Here is a 21,341-nt window from a genome sequence, read left to right as displayed (position 1 = left end):
AAGGGCTCTCTCTGAATTATTTCTTACAACTGCATGTGACTCAACAATTATCTCAAAATTTTTAATTAAAAATAATTTTATTAAAAATGCCAGCCCCTTTCCCATCTTTTAGCCTTTGAATATGCTGTTCATGCTCCTTAAAACAGCCTTCCACACACTAACTTCTGTTCCTCTCCCAGCCAGTATCTCAGATATCTCCTACTCCAGGAAGCATTCCTTGATTTCCTAGGCTGGAGCTGGGACACTCTGGACTGTGCTTTCCCCAAGGTGACTCTAGAATGTCACTGCCTCAAGTTCCATGAGGTTAGGACTTTGGGCTAACAGGCCACCAGCCTGTCCCAGGCATCAGCCAGCCCAGGGATGAACTCAATCTACAAAATGAATGAGTGAATGGCAATAATGACAATAATACTGAGAACTAGGACTCATTAAGAGGTTTCTATGTGCTAGCTCTCTTTTGAGTGCTTTACATAGATGAAATAACCTTTATACAATCCGATTTTATAAATGGGGGAACAGGCCAAAGGGTTAAGAGTGCCACATGCCCAAGGTCACGCAGCTAGTAGATGGCAGAGCCAGGTGGCAAACCCAGGCTTCCAGATCCAGAGCCTTAGATAATAATCTCCAACCCAGAGGGTCTCTCCATGAACTGCTAGATGAGATCACTAAACAGGGCCCTCAGGGGAAGCCAAAGAGAAGAGACCCTCCCACTTCAACCCCTAATCTATTCCCACATGGAGGGAGGGTCTCAGCTTTCTCTGGACAGATCCCAGGTTATAACCCACTCTTACCTTACAGGTGCTCGGGGGAAGCCCCTTACACATCAAGGACCTGTAAATGAATTCCATTTGGTGACCTGCAAAGCTAGCAGTGCTCCCCACCCTCCAAAATGCCCACTTTCACTTGGAAGCAATGCCAGGCTGGGGCGGGGGCTGCGGGCCTGGGGCAGAGGAGCCCCAAGTGCCCTACTGAGCTCCAGCAACGCAGGCTGCTTTTATCTGGCTGGGGTGGGGGACTCTGATCCATGCTGGATGCATCCCTAATGGCACAGAACTTCATTTATCCACCCAGAGAAACCTCAAGAGCAAAATATTGAGAGCAAGCTGCAGCCAAGTACTGGCAGCCTGGGATCATTTACACCATTTTAAAACCTGGAGAACCATCCAGTATACTATTTAGGGAAGCCCAGGGAGGGACCACAGTGAGGCTCTGGGTACCTGGGGGAAGGCATCTGGAGGACTTTAATCATAGCAAGAGTGTTGTCTCTCCTCGCTATGCATCGGGCCTGAGAAGGTTCATCAGGTGACTCTCTATTTTCCTGGGACATCTGAAATCTTTCATAATTCACAAAAAGAGGTAATAATTAAAAGAAGAAAAGATGATTGCATTTATTTGATAATGCTAGGAAGAGCACATGAAGGAGGGGGCTTTTAGGGCACTGGCAATGCTTGTCTTCATCAGGTTGTCAATAGATGGGTGTTTGCTTTATAATTATTCATTAAACTGAACAGGGAGGTTCTGTACACTTTTATGTACACATCATATTTTACACTGCCATGCAGGAAACACCAGCGATAGCAATTCTGACAGCTGGCAGCTCCACCTACACATACATGTGTGCACTGGCTCTCTTATTTTTTATAATATACTAGAGGCCCAGTGCACGAAATTCATGCACTCGGGGGGGGGGGTCCCTCAGCCTGGCCTGCACCCTCTTGCAGTCCAGGAGCCCTCGGGGGATGTCCGACTGACAGCTTAGGCCCGCTCTCCACTGGGAGTGGGCCTAAGTCATCAGTCGGACATCCTTAGTGCTGCCATGGAGGCGGGAGAGGTCCCTGCCACCACCACTGTGCTCGCCAGCTGTGAGTCCAGCTCAGTGCTTCTGGATGAGCAGCGCTCCCCCTGTGGGAGCACACTGACCACCAGGGGGCAGCTCCTGCATTGAGCATCTGCCCCCTGGTGGTCAGTGCACATCATAGTGACCGACTGTTCCGTTTGGTCAATTTGCGTATTAGCCTTTTATTATATAGGACTAGAGGCCTGATGCACGAAATTCATGCATGGGTAGTGTTCCTAGGCCTGGCTGGCGATCAGGGCCAATCTGTGGGGTGACCGACGGGGCGATTGGGGGGCCCCCCCACTGGCACCCACCTTGGCTGGCCTGAGGCCTGCAGGCCGGGGGCAGCTCCTGCATTGAACGTCTGCCCCCTGGTGGTCAGTGTGCGTCATAGCAACCCATCATTCCACTGGTCATTCCACCGTTTGGTCAATTTGCATATTAGGCTTTTATTATATAGGATTATTATATAGGATCTTTATTGATTTCAGAGAGGAAGGGGGAGAGAAAGAGAATCATTGATTGGCTGCCTCCTGCATGCCCCACACTGGGGATCAAGCCTGCAACCTGGGTATATGTCCTGACTGGGAATCATATCGTGACTTCCTGGTTCATAGGTCAATGCTCAACCACTGAGCTATGCTGGCCAGATGAGCTGGCTCTCTCTCTCTCTCTCTCTCTCTCTCTCTCTCTCTCTCTCTCTCTCACACACACACACACACACACACACACACACACTCCTGGAACTGCTACTGTAATCAGAGCAGCAGTCCTCCTTGGCCCCTTGCAGCTCTTTGCTTGCTTCCTGCAAGGGAGACAACAGCCTGGAAGTAGCCAGCCCCCAAACCCTCAGACTCGGCCACAACACACAGGTCTCTCCACATCCTGGCACTCTCATGTCCTTTGTGAGTCACATTCCCCATGGAGCCTTCCTGGCCCTGGGGACTAACCTATCCATATCCTTGGACTGTTCTGGGGCACCACAGCTGGTCACACAGACTAGAAGGCCTTATTTAAGATTTGATAAAGTGTCCCCATGGCAGGCTCATCTGTGCCTTGTGCTGGAGACATAGGACAGCCGTGAGGCCAGCTATAAAGCATATATGTGGGTAGCATGCTGGTGCAAAACAAGGGAGTAAGGTGCTGCTAACACCCCCACGTTGCAGAGGAGGAAAAAGGCTCAGGGAAGAGAGGTGCCGGCCCAAGGTCAAACGGTGTGTATCAGAGTCAGGATTTCACGGCAAGTCTAACCTGTGCCAAAGTCCATCCACTTAACCATGTTCATTCTCTCATTAGTTCACACACTAAGCAATCCTTTATTATGCACTCAATTGTCAAGCACTGTTTTAGGCTCTGGGGACACAGCAGTGAATAAGACAGTCCCTCTTTTTTGAAGCAGCAATTCTAGTGTTGGATATAAGACAATACACAAGTAAATAAAAATGTATATAACAAGTGAGAGAGGGGCCAGAGAATACAGTCAGGGAGGTCTGGGGGGTGGCATGTGAGCAAGACCTGAAGTGAGGGAGCCATGAGGAGAACGTTGAAGGTGAGGGGAACGGCCACTGCAAAGGCCCAAGGATTAGAGCCCGCCTGATACATTTCAAGATGTGCGCGTGGAGGCCTCTGTGGCAGGAAGGGAGAGTTGGAGGGGAGGGTGACGCAGCTGAGGTCGAGGAGACCTACACTAAATGCAGAACAGCAGCTCCGGAGCACACGCCAGGCACCATGCCCTTTTCCGCATGGTCACTGAGTCCTGACCACAGCCCTCCCCATCATGTTATGCAGGAGGAAGCAGGCAAGGGATGAGAAAGGTTCCCAGTGTGGCCAAGGGCAGAGTCTAGCTCTGTCTCTAAGGCTTAACCACCAGGCCAGGCTGAAGGGGATAGGGGTCAGGGACAGTTCACATCTGGGGGCCTATGTCCTAGCAAAGCAGGAGCCCAAAGCTGTGCATTTATGACAGTGGTTTACTGTAGGCTGGGAGCTAATACCGAGCCCTCTGTTCTCAGGAATCCCCAAATCTCAGTCCTTCAGTTCCCCCATCCCATTCTGCTGTATCTGGATACCAGCCCTACTAGGAGCAACTGAAGATTTTTTTTTCAATCCACTCACTTTTTATAAAACTTAACTAAACTTATTTTTAAAATCACCCAGGCACATACTGTTCATGAAAGAAACAAACTTAATTATAACCAAGTCTCTAACCTAAGTCCCAATTTACAAAAAGCACAGGGGATAGAGGAACATATAAGATGACACCACAAAAAGCATCAGCAAGATGTAGACAAAAGGCCAGGGTCTTTGAAAGATAAATGACGCAAACAGCAAGGACACAAAAGAACTGAAGGAGTAAATCTTATGGACTACAGAACACATACCAACCAAATCCAAAAGCATTGACTTTTGTCTGCACTCCAACTCAAACACACAAACTGAAAAAAAGGTGATAGACAATTGGGGAAATGTGAGGAGATGAAGGAATTATTTTGTTTCTTTTTTTTCCTGTGACAATGGTATTGTGGCTATTTTTTAAAAGATTCCTTATCTCTTATAGGAGGAAAATCTGAAATATTTATAGCTAAAGTATATGATATTTTATGAGACTTTTAACATTATACAACAGGAAATGTGACCTAGTCATAATAGCAAAGAATTATGGATCACTCACCCCGTGAATCTTAACTATTAATCCAAACATGTACCTGCCTCTAATAACTATAACAGTAATCGAGGCAACAGCTAGCATAATGACATAATGATGGCAGTCCTCTGCTGAGCGTCACACACGCACTCACACTGACTCACTTAATGCATCCAGCTAAACTGGGAGGCAGCAAGAATCCTTCTCCTGCTCCAGATGTGGGAATTAATGAAGAGACATCTGAGGCTCAGGGTCTGACCCAAGGTCACAAAGGTAGCTGGGGGCCCCAGTCCTTGCCAAGCGTGGGAGCACTGGGTTCTCATTCCCCCTCATTCCCATCAAATGATAAAGGCTCCAGATACAGAGCCTTCACATCTTAGCATAAACCTTTGCTGAAATTAAACCATCAGCCACTCCAAAGGATCCTGAAATGTTAATGGTAACAGATGACACCAAATTTGGGGCCCATGGAAGGGTAAGGGTCACAGGATCTGTCAGGGTTCACCAGCCTAGATGGTCCTCCCGACAAGGTTGCAGAGCCAACCCCAGTACCCCCAACTTTAGCAGGATGGGTGCCCTCCCCCACTCCCCACATTCCAGAAGCAGTGAGGGAGGCTGGCACACAATGACATCTGCATCCTTCCCATCCTTGCCCTGGGCCTGCAGAAACCAGCTCCCTTCTGTGGCATCAGGGGCATCCTGGCTCTAAACGGGAAGCCTGGGAAAGCTTCTGCTGGGGGATGGGGGTGGGGGTGAGGGTGGGGAGAGTGAAAATTGAGGGTGGGAAGAAGGGAGAGAGACAGGGAGAAGGACAGAAGGTGGGGAGACAGAGAGATGCAGTCCAGACCAGGGATGGGGGTGCGGGGAGACAGGACAGTGGCAGAGGCTGCACCGCCAGGGACAGAAGGAAGCCTTCTCTGGGCCTCCATGGCCTCATCCATAACATGGGAGTAATATTTTCCTATAGTGTGCCTGTGAGGGGGACATGACCTAATCACACCATGTGAGACGCCTAGAGAAGTGTCCTGAAAATCACAAAAGTGAATACATGTTTGCTGTAGACCAGTGGCTCTCATCCCAGCTCAGTATCACACTAGAGCAGGGGTGGGCAAACTTTTTGACCCGAGGGCCACAATGGGTTCTTAAACTGGACCGGAGGGCCGGAACAAAAGCATGGATGGAGTGTTTGTGTGAACTAATATAAATTCAAAGTAAAGGAGCGGAGGGGAGAGCAAGAAAACCGGATAGAACAGCCGGATCCGGCCCACGGGCCGTAGTTTGCCCACAGCTGCACTAGAGTCACCGGGAAGCTTTAAGGAAAAAAACCAACACTTAGGACCCACAGCCAGAGATTTGGATTCAAACAGTCTGGGCTTGGGTCCCTGTACAGAGGCCCCACCAGGTGACTCTAATGTGTAGCCAAGGGTGAGTGTGGGATGAGGGGGCTTGAGGAGGGACTGGACACACTGATGAGGCAGGCAGAAGGAGGGACAAGGAGGGGAAAGGTAGGGAGGGACAGGGTCAATTGTCCAGGAGGCCCCTCTCTGCTTGTCCACCCTTCCCCCACCTTAGGACACCAAGAGTCTGGGACCTGCTAAGGAATGCAAGGAATGAAGCCAGGCCTGGCACAGCCATCTCCAGGTCCCCTCCCCCTTCAACAAACTCTCAGGAGCCCATCCTCAGTCCAGTCCAGCTAGGCGTCTCCCTGAAAAGACCTCAGCCAGCACACAGTCCTCCAGGCCTGAACACCTACTCCAGCCCTCACGTAGGAACACCAGTCCTGAATCGCTTCTCCTCTTGGGTCTCCTGCAACTCAAGTGCTAAACCATAGGGCCCAGCCCAGGCACCCCTTTTGAGAAGCACTTATCAGGTAAAGAATAACCCTGACAGCAGGCAAGGGGAGGGTGGGGCTTATCACCTGCTCTGGACCTGCTCTGACTGGTGGGGCAGCCTGACATGACTTCCCAGAGGTAGTGACCTTCAGGCCAAGACCCAAAGAATAAATGAAGTGAGAGCACTAAACAAAGGCCAGCCAGGTGTGAATGCAGCCAGCAAGCAGAAGGGAGCAGGCCTTATGGACCAGCAGAGGGACTGGGTCCTGGCCTCCTCCCTGGGCAACAGAGCTGTGGAAGGATTCTAAGCAGAAAGGGACCCATTCTAACCTCAACCGCACCTGCTGCCCTCCACATCTTCTCTCACAGGCATGGAGAAGCCCAACTGGCCCACTGAAGGGTGTTGGGGTATACCAGTCTTGCCACCCCCGCCCCCCCCCCCCCCCCCGTATTCCTGAGTCTGTTCCAGATAATTAAACCATAAACTGATTAGTCAAGCAAAACCTTTCATTAGGCTTAAAGTCATTCAGGAAAATTACAACCTCTCTGCAGGCAACCTGCCTGCCCTCTGCCAGGGCCCAGGATGGTGCCAGGGAGGAAGCAGGGAATGGGGGAGGTGGGCCCTGCCGCTGCTATGAGAGCCTCACCCAACAAGGCCCAACCTAGTGAGCAAGGCGCCTCATTGGTGAAGAGGGCCCAGGCTCCCCCTGCCACAGCATGAAGTACCTGGGAGTAAATCCAACAAGAGGTGCCCTAACTGGTTTGGCTCAGTGGATAAATAGAGTGTCGGCCTGAGGACTGAAGGATCCCAGGTTCGATGCTGGTCAAGGGCACATGCCTGGGTTGCAGGCTCGATCCCCAGTAGGGGGCGTGCAGCAGGCAGCTAATCAATGATCCTCTCTCATCATTAATATTTCTATCTCTCTTCCCTCTTCCTTCCTCTCTGAAATCAATAAAAATATATTTTAAAAATAATCCAACAAGAGGTGAGCAAGGACTGTGATGGAAAACTATGACACTTCTCTGAGAGACATCAGAAAAGACATAAATAAATATAGACCACATTCATGAAATGAAAGAATTGATGCCATATCTGTGTATATGACAGATGCTTATCTAATATTTAAACAAAATTACAAAAAGCCAAGAATGGCCAAGACAAGTGGAAGGGCTTGTTTTCCCATGATCTAGACTTATTGTAACTATAGAAATTAGGACAGTGTGGTATTGCTATGGGAATAGAAAAACAGAGTGAGAAAGGAAGAGAGCTCCCAGAAACAGGCCCACTTACACAGAGACATGATTTATGATCAGGGCCACAGTGGAGAAAAGTTGGTCTGTTTTTAATAAATGGGGATCTAGGTGGAAAATATAAAACTGGATACCTACCACACATACACACACCAATTCCAGAATGAATAGAAAAGCAGAACCATAAAACTACAAAGGAAATGAGTGACACATTTGACATTAAAATTAAGCACTTTTGTTCATCAAAAGGCAATTTAAAAAAGTGAAAACGCAAGCTGCAGACTGGGAGAAGATAGTGTAACATCTTAGAAACAAAGGCTCTCCTCCAGAATCTAGGATTTAACTCAAAGAGATAAATAAACACGCAGACAGCCCAAGGGAAAAACAGGCACACGACATGAAGGGGTACTTCACAGGACAGGCTCTCTGGGTGTTTGAAAGCATGTGGAGAGCTCCTTCACCTGACCTGCCACCAGGGGAATGCAAATTAGCACCACAAGGAGATGCCACCACATCTGCTCAGCACCAGCTTGCAGGGTGAACCAAGCATACACCACTGGTGTCACTCTCACCCTCCTCATCTGTGAAACAGGTCTGATGGCCGTAGCCACCTTCTGGGATTCCAGAAAAGATTAGGCAAAAGTGTGGTAGTGCTGTGCGGGTCACTGCGGCTGGCACACGCAAACCCTCAATTTGTTTTCCTTATAATCAATCAGCCTAAGGAATAAAGACTCCCCAGGCCCAAGATTATTGCAGGCCTTCTCCTGCCTCCAGACAGGGATGCCTCAGAAGGCTGAGAGTCCAAGAGACAGGCTCCAAATTGGGTAGCAACTGGGTCTGTTTATCTACCACTGTGTCCCTGGAAGCCACTAAGGGCCAGGCACTCCAGAGAATTTGTGGGAAGAAAAAGAAAACAATCACATTCACATTTTCATGCCAGGCCCTGGGGAAGTATGTTAGGAACAGAACTTCAGAGATGCCCAGACACCCAGAGTAACCTCAGGTCTAGAGAGAGAAAGAAACTTGAGACACAGAGAGGCTTGAGTGGCTGTCAACATTCGAATCCAGACCACCTGGAGAACTGACACTGATGTTAGTCTTTCTTCAGGTCCTCAAGTGCCCCTGCATGCCCCCGCCTAGACCCCTGCACAGGCAGCTCCGTCAGCCACCAGTGCCCCTACCCTCCTCCTCTCTAAGGTAACTTCAAGTGCCATTTCCTCCTCAGGAAGCCTGCTCTGTACTCCTCACCCAGGGCGGGTCCCCCATCCTACATTCTGGCAATACACTCACCACTTATTATAGCTCATTCATTCATTCACATTCGTCCACCAGTGTTTACTGAGCGACTACTACACAACATGCTCTGAGAATATAGCAAAGGGACACAGTAAGCTAACTTATGAAGTTAAGTTATGGACAGTGGGGACAATAAACCAACAGAACCATAAATTATAATGTAATGTAAGTAGTAATGATGAGTGCTACAGAGAAAATCAAGCAGGGGAAGGTGGGGGGCAAAAGAGAGATAAGTTACTGAAAGAGCAGCATGAACAAAGGCCCCGAGACAGGACCTAGCCTAGACTGCTCTAGGAATGGTACAGCAATGGTGAGCAGAAAAGCCGGGCCAGCCCTGGTGGGTTTGGCTCAGTGGTTACAGCGTTGGCCTGGGGTCCAAAGGGTCACGGGTTCCATTCCTGGTGAAAGGCATGTACCTGGGTTGCAGATTCAACCCCTGGCCCCAGTCAGGTGCATGTGGGAGGCAACCAATCAATGTGTCTCTCTCATATCAATGTTTCTCTCTCTCTCTCTCTTTCTCTCCCTCTCTCTCCTGACCCTTCCACTCTCTCTAAAAATCAATGGAAAATATATCCTTGGCTGAGGAGTAACAAAAAAGAAAAGAAAAACTGGACAAGAATCTTGTGGGGCCTTGGAGGCGTTTCCTAAGAGAAATGAAGCCACCGGAGGGTCCCCAGCAGGAAAGGGTCATGATCTGACTCAGGCTCCCTCTGGCTTCTGTGAGGGCAGACTATGGAGCCAGTGGGGAAGGGAGGAGGGAGGATACTGCTGAATGGTCCAGGGGGAAGATTAGGGTGGGTTGAATTGGGGGTAACGATAAAGAAGAGGGAAAGGCACCAGGTTCTATTCTGAAGGTAGAGCAACAGGCTTTCCTGATCTCATGGATATGGAGGAAAAGGTCAAGATGAGTCAGGATGATACCAGATTCTTGGCCCAATTAAGAGGATGGATGGGGTGCCTGTTCCCCAAACAAGGCCACTGAGGGAAGATGGGGCTTTTTTACCTGTCTCTGTGTCCCCTACTAGGACTGAGCTCAGTGAGAGAGCCTGTTGTGTTCAACTCTGGGTTCCGTGGCCCCAGCATAGGGCTTATCCAGGAATAAGCACTTGACTCCTGTTGGTAGGACAGGTAAGAGCTGGCATGGACAGGAACACAGGGAGGAGAAAATGACACAAGGGACTCATCTCAATGATAACATGCACATGCTACTTTTGCAGATGGACAGAATATGAAATGTTTCAAGATTAATTCAAAAGTCTGACAAACCAAGTGTTGGTGAGGATTGGGCATGTACACAGGTACAAGCACTCTGGAAACCTGTAGGGCAGTGTCCACTAAAAGTGATGATACCCTACCCTCTGCCCAGAGCAATACACCCTGCACCTATTCCCTGGAGAAATGCGTGCACACACGCACCAGTGGGCACATTCAAAGAGGATGTTCACACCTGCACAGCAGGAGACAGAACTAAGTTATGGTTTGTTCACAGCATAGAATACCACACAGCAAGGAGGGTGAATGAACTCACAATACATGCAACTATGGGGACAGAGGATGAAAGAAGGTAGACACAAACAAGGACATGCAAAGGATCCCATTTATGTGAAGTTCAAAAGCAGGCAAGGTGGCACTCTAGAATTCAGGGATGCACACCTGGTAAAAGCTACCCGGAAAAACAGGGACATGGTGACTCCCAAGATAAGGGGAGTGATTACTACTGGAGTTGTGATCAAGAGGGTGATGGGGACTTCTAGGATGCTGAGCTCTCTGTCTTTACCTTGCTGTGGTGGGTGAAGTGTCTGTTCACCTTGTCATTATCTATCAAACTAACATGTGCACTAGGCACTTTTCTATGTGTATATATACATGGCATTTCAGAGTCAAATAACCTGGGGCCAGGATGCTGTGCAAGTGTAGGGGAAGGGGAAGAGGGCTGTGGAGGCCCCCGCAGGCAGCAGAGGAGGGGTCCCTAGGGAGAGAGGAGGCAGAACTCCCTGGGGGAATCCTCACCTGGGGGCTGATATACAGAAGAGCCCCGCTCTCCTGCAATGTCCTACTTTCTCCCCATTCCCAGCACTGAGGAGGGAGGGCAGAGAGAGAGGAGGAGAGGTGGGGGGAGGCCCAGGACAGCAGGCTACTTCTCTGGTGTGGGAGTGGCTGAAACCAGACTGGGAAAGCCAGCCGAAACCATAGCACAATGCTGCTTTATCAGGAGTTTCCAGGCTGGGACACCTGGAGAGGAAGTAGGGAGGGCCCAAGAGGGAGGCCCTATGTGGGGACCCTGCCTGATGACCCAACCTGTCAAGGTGTTCCCCTTCATAGTTCTGCTGCAGCCTGCCTGGACTGAGGACACAACAGAGGGGGCGGGAGGGAGGCTTAGTTAAGGGGGTAGCACAGGTGGTGTGCCACAGTGGTTGGAGCCAGACTGGGCAGCCAGCAGCCTGGGTCCAAATCCCAGCCCTGCTGGCTCTGTGACCCCAGGCAAGTCTCCCAGGTTCTCAATTTCCTGCCCTATGAAAGGGGAATAGTAACACCTACAACTTGGGGGTGCTGGGAAGATCCAATGTTAGTTCACAGAAATAATAGTACTTTCTGTGAACACTACAATATAGACTAATATTGAGTAGTAATGCTAGCAGATAACTGTCTTTGAGCACTTGCTATGCATTCTGCCTGATGATTATGCATTTATAACCTCAAGATAACCCTATAAAGAGATACCATTAACATCCCATTTTACAGATGACACTGAGGCACAGAGAGGTGAAGTGACTTGTCTGGGATCACACAGCCAGTAGTGGCAAAGCCGGCTCCAGAGTCCATGCCCTCCACTGTGTCAGACAGATTAAGAGCTACAAATAGGAAAGGGGAAAAAAGAGCTACAAATTGGAGCCAGGTAAGCCTGGGTTCAAGTTGGAGTCAGGCTTACTTGCTGTGGGGTTTCCAGTCTATGCCTTAGTTTCCACTTCTCAGGTAAAGTAAAAATATCATGAATAGACAGCTCCCAGAAAAGGAGCTCAGATGGCTTTCAATAAACACAAAGACTTTACTCATGTTAAAATCAGAGCCACAACAAGAGTCATTTGGTACCTGACAGGCAAAGTTTGAAGCATCAGATAACACCCTGTCCACATGACCAGCATGTGAGGAAACCTTGGTGCCATCAGCCACTGGGATGGGGGGTATAAAGGGGCACATGCTCTCAGGAAGGCCAGAACACTGCCGGCAAGTTACTGGACCCCAGCCCAACCCAGAATCCACAGCTGTTTCACAGGCACGTGCAGCCCTGTTCAGAGGAGGGAAAGCCCAGAAGGGCCTGAATGGCCATCCGCATGCCAAGGAACATGACAGCCACTGCGAGCACAAGGAAGCACTCTGTCCTGACACAGAACTTAAGAGTGAAAAATGCTGCCCTAGCTGGTTTGGCTCAGTGGATAGAGCGTCGGCCTGTAGACGGAAGGCTCCCAGGTTCAATTCTGGTAACAGCCACATGCCTGGGTTGCAGGATCCATCCCCAGTAGGGGGTGTGCAGGAGGCAGCAGATCAATGATTCTCTCTCATCATTGATGTTTCTATCTTTCTCTCCCTTCCTCTCTGAAATCAATAAAAATATACTTAACAACAACAACAAAACAAGTGAAAAATTCAAGGGGGCAGGACAGAATACAAACATGGGAAGTTGGCTCCACTGGAGTAAAAACAAAGGGGGGAGAACATATGTAGGAACAAATACCACAAAAAAGAGAACTGGGAACAATGGCTGCCTCTGGGAAAGGGACAGCCAGCCAGAATGGGAAAGAGATGTCCTTGTCACCGTATGCCCTTCTGTGCTGGGCTCAGTGTTTCAGTGATTACTTAGGAGAATAGATAATACATGCACATGGAGCAAAAATGTGTCTTCTTAAAATTAAAGTGCAGGAAAAGAGAAATGAGGTTAATAACACCTCCTCCTCAGGGTCTGCAGGTGGTGCCACTGTGCTGATGGCCATAAAGCACGATCCAGCGCCTGGTAAGCAGGGAGCTAGGGTTAGTGCAGTGTCACTAGAGGCTGGGAGCAGGTGAGGAGGAGGCTGCAGCAGAGGATGATACCTACCCCCAGCTTACCGAGTGCCAGGCAATGTGCTAAGCACTCTATAGCCTTACCTCCTCCAATCCTCCCAACGGGTTACAAATGTCTCTTCCTCAGGGGCCCCAGCTGGGGAAAGTGGGGTCAGGCTGAAGGATGTGTGTGGCCTGTGTGGCCCTGGCAGAGAAGTTGCTATTGCCCCTGAGGGCGGCAGCAGATCACCTCACATCCTGGGGAAGGTCAGGGTGGGACCAGAGGGCCCCATGGGACAGGCTACAGTGAATAGTGGCTTCTGCCAAATCTCCCATGGTTGGCTCCCTGGGACTTAGGAAAGCTCCCCTTCTGACCCTCCTTGCTCCCCGCAACCCCCCCCCCCCCCCGCCACCCGCAACCCTTCCTGTGGACCAAGGCAGCTGGCAGACAATAAGGCCCAGCCCCGGATGGGTGGTTGGGCGGGAAGGGTCCCATTTCCCTAACTGTGCCTTGGAAGGAGACTGCTTCCTGCTGGCTGCATCTGTGGCCACCCGGCTCGGCTAATGGGAGAAACAGCTGCTGGGGATACCCCAAGCGGCGTCTGGCCAGGAAGTCTGGCTCACTGTGAGCCAGCAGGACAAGGAGGGGTGAGGTGATAGACAAAAAAAGGAAGAGGGTTGTGGGGGTCCCTGAGGGAGGTAGGGACCCAGAGTCCAGAAACTATGCAGGTTGAACAGGCTCCCAATGAGCTTCCATATAAAGAGCAGCCTGAGCCCAGCCGGTGTGGCTCAGTGGTTGAGTGTCAACCTATGAACCATGAGATCACTGTTTGATTCCAAGTTAGGGCACATGCCTGGGTAGCGGGCTCAATCCCCAGTAGGTGGTATACATGAGGAAGCCGATGGATATTTCTCATCGATGTTTCTATCTCTCTTCCTTCCTTTCTCTCTCTCAAATCAATAAAAAAATATTTAAAAACAAAAACAAAAAACACTTCCAAATCATTGCAAGTAACCACAACAAGCAGCGACTCTGGTGCCCAAAGGTGTGGAGTTTAAGTCCTGCCTCTGCCACTTGCCTGCTGTGTGACCTTAGACAAGTCACATTCCTCTCTGGATCTCAGTTTACTCACCTCTAAAATGGGGATGATAACAGTACCTACCTTGTAGGTTGTTGTGAAGATCAAATGAGTTAATGTGTATAAATCTTGGCCAGCACATAGAACCCTCTTCCATCACTGCCACCCTCGTCCTATGCCCCCTCTTCTATTCAACTATCACAGTACTTCCCCTCGGATCTCCCTGCCCTCCATGATCTGTTCCCCACAGGGTAGCCTGAGAAATCTTTATGAAAGGAAACTAGACATTGCTTAAAGCCCTCCATTGACTCCCCATTACACACAAAATGAAATCCATCCTTCCCTCAATCTGAAAGCACCTGCTCTACCTTCCACATCCTCCCCACCTTCCCAATCTCATTGCCTACACTGCCACACTGGCCTCCTTGATGATACTTGACCATCCCAAACTAATTTGGACCTGAGGGCCTTTGTACTTTCCATACTCACTAATTGTTGTATTCTTTGTAGGCCTGTCTCACTCTTACTGATCAGATGTTTCCTCCAGAAAGTTCTCAATGACTCCCCAGGCTGTGACAGGTACCTCCTCTGGATTCCTACAGTCCATGTGCCTCCCCTATCCCAGCCCCGACCACTCTGGGCTGTCACTACCGGAGGACAAGTCTGTCTCTTTCATCTATATATATAAAAGCCTAAGCTCCCTAACTGGTTTGGCTCAGTGGATAGAGCGTCGGCCTGTGGACTGAAGGGTCCCAGGTTCGATTCCAGTCAAGGGCATGTACCTTGGTTGCGGGCACATTCCCAGTAGGGGGTGTGCAGGAGGCAGAAACATCAATGTTTCTCTCTCATCGATGTTTCTAACTATCCCTCTCCCTTTCTCTCTGTAAAAAAATCAATAAAATATTAAAAAAAAAAAAAAAAAGCCTAAGCGACAGTTACAACTGAACGACCAGAACGATAAGTCGACCAGTCGCTATGATGCACACTGACCACCAGGGGGCAGATGCTCAATGCAGGAGCTGCCCCCGGTGGTCAGTGCACTCCCACAGCCAACCTCCCACGGCCAGCCAACCTCCCCGGTTCCTCCCCCAGCCCCGTCCATCCGGCAGGCCCCTCTGGCAGCCAGCAGGCCCCAGCTGGCCCAGCCCCAATCAGGACTGGGCGAGACAGCCCCGATAGGCCCTGATCACCGGCCAGGCCTAGGGACCCCACCCATGCAAGAATTTCATGCACTGGGCCTCTAGTTGTACTATAATACAATGGGCCACGGAAAGAGGGATGGGCCAATGGCTGTGTTGGTCACCACTGGGACCAATGGTCAGACACATGAGTGTGGCAAGGCTTTGCCCTTCCCTTCCAAGCTTCACCTTCTTCCCTGCCTCCTTCTTGAGGAGGTTCAAGGTAATATAGTTTCCTTCCCCAACTGTCAGCCCTGGGAGAAGCCCCCAAGGAGAGCTGGGTCAAAGTTGCAGTCACTGTCCCGGATGCCCTAGAAGGCAAAGGTCGAAGCCCTCTGGGGCTCAGCGTTGCTAGTCAGGCCCCACCTAAGCCCATCATATGAACCATCTCCCCAGCGGTGCCCCACCAGCCTGGGAGGCCATAAAACCTACCATCTCATGACTGACTAAATCATCTCAGCAAGAGCCACAAAAGAGACCAAAGCAGGACACAGAGGAAAGGGAACCCACAAGTCCTATTGGGAAGCACACTGGTACAAACATTTAGGAAAGCAATTTGGAAGGCAAGCAAGACATGTGCCCAAGAGAGACTCTGGCCATTGATAGTATAAAAGGAAACCCTTTCTAGAAGGTTCACTGCAGTGCTGTTTGTTACAGTCCCAATGGGAAACCACTTAAATGGCCACTGAAAAGTGAACTCCTGTGTGGCAGAAATCACAAAAAGAAACACTCGACAGCAAGGAAAACGAATGACTGTCCTAGACCTATACACATCCACACAAAGAAATACCCAACCCTAATGCTGCATAGAAGAAGCAGACTGCTCATCGTGATCCCATTTTCATGACCTGTAAAATGGTGGTGGTCAACCCTGGCGGGCCATGAGAACCTCATACTATGGCTGGCCCCACCCCAGACCAGGAACCCATGCCAGAATATCTATGGTGGGCCTGGGCAACAGGGTTTTGAAAGCTCTCCAGATGATTACAATACGTAGCAATGTGCAGCCGGGGTTGAGAGCTATTGCTCTAGAATTTGTGAATATAATTAAGGACAGCAAAAGTGTGACAGCCTGCAGAGAAGCGCGATACACCAAATTCCAGGACAGGAGCAGCCACTGGCAGGAAGGACTGGGAGGGGTGGGCAGAGGAACTGCATCCACTACATATTCTGTCCCAGGCCGGTTGCTGGAGATGTCGGTGTTCTGGTATATTGAAAACTCTATTTTTGTTGATAGTCTAAAATGTATCATAAGGAAAAAACTGGCACATAAGAAATCTCTTGCCCAAGATCCCATGGCTGGTAAGTGACAGGGCAGGGACCAGAATGTGGGTCCTCAATGCCAAGCCCCACTGCTCCTTGCCTGTGCTGAGCCCTGAGATGCTGAGTGAGCTTGTACCACAAGGGCTGGGCTGGCCTCACAAGGCTGCCTGGAGAGTCCACCCACTCAGTGACACCGCCAGAGCCAGGGATAGGGTGGCTGCCAGAGAAAGCCAGGAGGCAGGTAGAGAGAGGCCCCTCCATCATCTCTAAGGTAGCAGGAGCAGCAGCAACATCAAGATTAGTGCATACATAGCACCTACTGTGTGCCAGGCCTTAGGCACACTGTACACTGTGCATCCTCACAGCAATTCTGTGAGGTAGCCACTATCATTAGGCCCATTTTTCAGAAGAGGAAACTGAGGCCCAGAAAAGTTAAGCTGCCCACGGTCACACAGTCTGTGAGTGATGGAGCGGGGTGAGAATCCGGCATCCCTGCTCCAGTGTCTGCTTTCTGAACTACTCCCTAGTATTGCCTCACAGCTCCACAGACACAGGAAGCTATTCATCCACCTCGGCTCCATCCCCCTCCCAGACTGGGCACCCTAGTGGTCTCACACAGGCCTGCAGGTGTAAGCCTACAGGCTGCTTGTGACCTACAAGCCCCCTGTATCCATTCCCTGACCTCCACTCACAAACAGAACTTTTCCTTCTGCCTGGTTTGCCATTTCCCATTCGTCCTACTCATCCTTCAGAACTTACCCAGGGGATGTTCCCAGGACACAGTCCCCAGCCCAGGTTGGGGCCCAGGGTCCAGGCACTCTCCTGGCTCCTGAACACGTCCTCGCAGGTTATGTCTTCTCCGACCAAGGGACACAGAGCCCCAGAGGCTCCATGTGTCTTGTCCACTGCTACAGTTCCCACACCCAGCACAGTACCCAACATTCAATCCCACCAACAGAGCATCCTCTGCAAGGCAGGCAGCACTTCAGGTGGGGATTCAGGGAAAGAGCAACATGGAGCAATTTCTGCCCAATGAGGGGCTCACATTTTAGTGGGAGAGGCTGACAACCAAGGTAAGGACAGAGTGAGGGCTGGGGAAAAAAAAACAAAAAAAAAAAAGAGTGTCTGAGGGCAGGGAGAGCTGGGTGGTCCTGGTAGGGCTGTGAGTGAGTGACAAATGACAGGGGCAGGGTGGGAAAGGATTCCAGGCACAGAGAACAAGAAGGTCAAAGACCTGCAGGTGTAAGTCTACAGAGTTGAAGAACAGCAAAGAGGCCAATGTGGTTGGACTGAGGCGAGGAATGGGGAGAGCAGTAGGAAATGAGGTGAGAGCAATTGAGGACCATAATGAAAGCTTAGGGTTTTAAGTACAGAAAACACCCAATTTTGTACAGGGTACCACCCAAGGACACCCTCCCAGCCAGAAGCCCATTAGACATACTTGAACTCCAGGCCACCCACAAACACCCCATCCCATAAGCCCAGGGGAACCTCTCTTCCCAGATCACACCCTTCCATGGAGGCTAAACAGACAATCCTTTCCTGCTCAGGGAGTGGCCCAGCCTTGCCCAGTCTCTGCTTCCAAAAACAGACCTTCAGCCCTAGCCAGTTTGGCTCAGTGGATAGAGTGTCAGCCTATGGACTGAAAGGTCCCAGGTTTGATTCTGATCAAGGGCACATGCCCAGGTTGTGGGCTCGTTCCCCAATAGGGAGGGGGAAGAAGGCAGCCAATCAATGATTCTCTCTCATCACTGATGGTTCTCTCTCTCTCCCTCTCCCTTCCTTTCTGAAATATATATATATATTAAAAAAAAAAAAGACAGACCTTCAGCAATTTTCAATGTAGTGATCAGGGGTAGGAGCTCTGGGATTCAGACCCAGCCTGGAATCTGCCTGTGACTTAGCAGAAGCTCTCTGAACCTCACTTTTCTGTCTGTAAAGTGGGCCTATTTAATACCCACTTCACAAGATTGTGGTATAAGACCAGGCACACAGGGCACTGAGCACTGTGTTAACCCAAATTAAATATTAACCAATATTGTGATTACTTAAGAAGCAGTAGTGCATAGAACTCAGCCCAGATCTTCAGAGGTCGAATCCCAGGTGCACAACTTCCTCATTATGTGACCCTGGGCAAGTCAGCCTTTAGTAAGGGCACCAAACCCACAGGGGTGTAGTCAGGATTCAATATATAAAGCGTTTAGAACAGGGTCTGACACATAGTGCTTTAGAACTGCTATTATTGTCATTATTTGTGGAAGGGGACTCCCCTCTCCCCCACCAAAAATCACCTTTGATCTCTCTCTTAGATGTCCTGTCCCCCACCCGACCCGGGCAATATGTCCCACTTGGGTTTTAACTTTTGGCCCTTGGAAACATGATTTCTCCCCTTTGTCCATGCCTCACCTTTGATCCCATAAAAGATGCCCCCCAACCTAAATCTCATTCATCTGCTCCACTGGTTGCTGCCTTAACCTCCCACCTGTCCCCTTATCCTCCTAAGATTGTGACCTTTGATCATCGGAGGCGCACCCTCTCCTCAAATTATTATTTCGACCCCCTTTTTTGACACTCGCCCCACCCCCCTCTAGCACGCCCCCACTTCAAATTTCGAACTTTGCGCTACTCCTGGCCACACCCCCTTCGTAAGTTTGACCTTTGACCTCCTCTACCTTCGACCCTCGACACCCGGCGCGACCCTACTCTCCACGAGTGAACTTTGACCGAAACGGCCCCGCCCCCTCTTTACGTTAACCCTCTCCCACCGCCATCGCCCAGACCACCCCATTTACCTGGCCAGACTGCTTATCCTACCGGGTCGACGCCGTAGACGCTCGCGGCCTAGCTGCTCGGCTCGGAACTCCGTGCCTTCGCGTGGCCCTCAGCTCTCTTGCGCTGCCGCCACCGCGGCCACTGCCGCCGCCATGTTGAATCCCCAACGAACATCCGGGGCTTTCCCCCTTCACCGCCCACCAGTCCCTATAGCAACAGGGCTGACCGGGTAGGGGGCAGGGCCCTCTTAGGGGCGGAGCTGAGTGCCTGGCAGCGTCCGCTCCAGCCTCTGATTGGTGCAGATTGTCCAATCGGAGACCTTCGGGCGGAAAATGCCAAGCTGGGATTGGGAAATTTGGAAAAGGTGCGGGGAGGTTGGATCCCAGCCCACTCTAGTTCTTAAAGGGGAAATGACTATTCGCTTGTAATAGTCATTCCCACCTTCCCCGGAAAGAAGTTTAGGGGTTGGAAGGCAGTAATGGACAATAATGACCAGAAACAGTTCTTAAGCATTTACTATCTGCCAGACACCCAGCAAGGCATTGTCTTGCTGAATACTCACTACAACCCGGTTGTATTATTGATAACCGTTTTACAGATAAAGAAACTGAGGCTCAGAGGGGTTTGGGATTACAAGAAGTAAATAATGAGTTTTGGGCGACGGTCTGTCTGTCTGAGTCCGGGAACTTTACCTGGAACCAAGACTCTATTTGATCTTAACCTTTTAAATAAATTTTTAATCGTAATTAATTTGATATATGCACATATGAAAATACAAAACACCACACCAGAAATCATAAACTAAACTCGGACAACGTGTTCTATGATTTCACTCACTGGTCTCCAGGCCTTGCTCTGCCAGAAAAATATCAGGTGCTCTTCCACTTCAAGGTCTTTGCATTGGCTGTTCCCTCTATCTGGAATACACTCTTCCCCCAGGTATTCTTTCGGCTCCTTCCCTCTGCTCCTTCAGGGTTTTACTCAAATGACACCTTATCAATGGGACTGTTCCTCCCACCCTAACAACAGCAGCAAATATTCCTCTTACATGCTAGTAAATCCCTTACCTTGTCTGTTTTTTTCTTATTTTATGTTGCTCAAAACACCTTTTAACATACTGGATAATTAGCTATCCATAGTTGTTGATTTTTCGTTGTCTCCCCTGCTGGAATGTCAGCTCCATGAGACCATGGATTTTTGTGTTTTGTTCATTGTGCATGCCCAGTGCCTGGCATTATTGGCATGTAGATTAGATGCTCAATAAACATTTGTTGAATGGATAGTTGGATGAATTGTAATTCCATCTCCTCAGAGATACTCTTAAATGTTTAATGCATCTTCCCCTGCCCCAGCACAGTGTCTAGCACATAATAGGCATTTAATTAATGTCTTCGGAAGCAATGAATGAATAAATGCATGATGGATCATTTTTTTCTGTATTTTAAACTACATTTTTAAATAGAACCAGAAACACACATTCACAAAGAATTTTGTATCTTTTTACAGAGAACAAACTGATGGTTGCCAGATGGGAGTGGGGTTGGGGGACTGGGTAAAAAAAGTGAGGGATTAAGAAGCATATATTGGTAGGTAGAAAATAGTCATGGAGATGTAAAGTACAGCATAAGGAATATAGTAAATAATATTGTAATAACTATGTATGAAAGGGATCACTTGGTGAGTTATATAAATGTCTAACCACTATGATGTACATCTGGACTAATATAATAATGGATGTAAACTATAACTGAAAATTTTTAAATATGTAAAAAATAGTAAAGAATTTTGCATCTTTTTAAACAAGAGTATAATATCACCAATATCTTCCCATGCCATTATGTATTCTTCAAGATCATTAGTTTTAGCTTTTTGGTGTTTTTTTAAAATCCTCACCTAGAAAGAAACATTGATGTGAAATGTAAGAGAGAAACACCTATTGGCTGCCTCCTGTATGCATGCCCAACCAGGATCTAACCATAACCTAGATATGTGCCCTGACCAGGAATTGCACACCAACCTTTCGGTGTTTGGGAGGACGCTTCAACCAACTGAGCAGTGGGGCCAGGGTGACCATTAGTCTTTTTCTTGTTGACCTTCTAAGCTGTGATAAATATTTTGCTGTTATAAATAATCTCCCCCCACAAATAAATCAAA

The 21,341-nt window shown here is 49.4% G+C and overlaps 1 protein-coding gene across 9 annotated transcripts in view; it reads right to left on the bottom strand.

Moving 5' to 3' along the window:
* Positions 1-19,363, bottom strand: part of PAK4 (p21 (RAC1) activated kinase 4) — a 50,658-nt gene extending 31,295 nt beyond the window's left edge. For 5 of the 9 annotated variants that reach the window (XM_080644457.1, XM_080644454.1, XM_080644463.1 and 2 more), the window contains exon 1: positions 19,208-19,363. The gene's annotated coding sequence lies outside the window, so the exon portion shown is untranslated. The remainder of the gene's footprint in view (positions 1-19,207) is intronic. The other 4 variants (XM_080644459.1, XM_080644460.1, XM_080644458.1 and 1 more) reach the window with 1 other exon arrangement.
* Positions 19,364-21,341: the final 1,978 nt, after the last annotated feature.

The sequence above is a fragment of the Plecotus auritus genome (assembly GCF_963455305.1).
Source record: "Plecotus auritus genome assembly, chromosome: 10".
In the NCBI taxonomy this organism is placed as follows: Eukaryota; Metazoa; Chordata; class Mammalia; order Chiroptera; family Vespertilionidae; genus Plecotus; species Plecotus auritus.
Note: the sequence above shows the minus strand (reverse complement) of the source record. Positions and strands in the feature narration are given on the sequence as shown.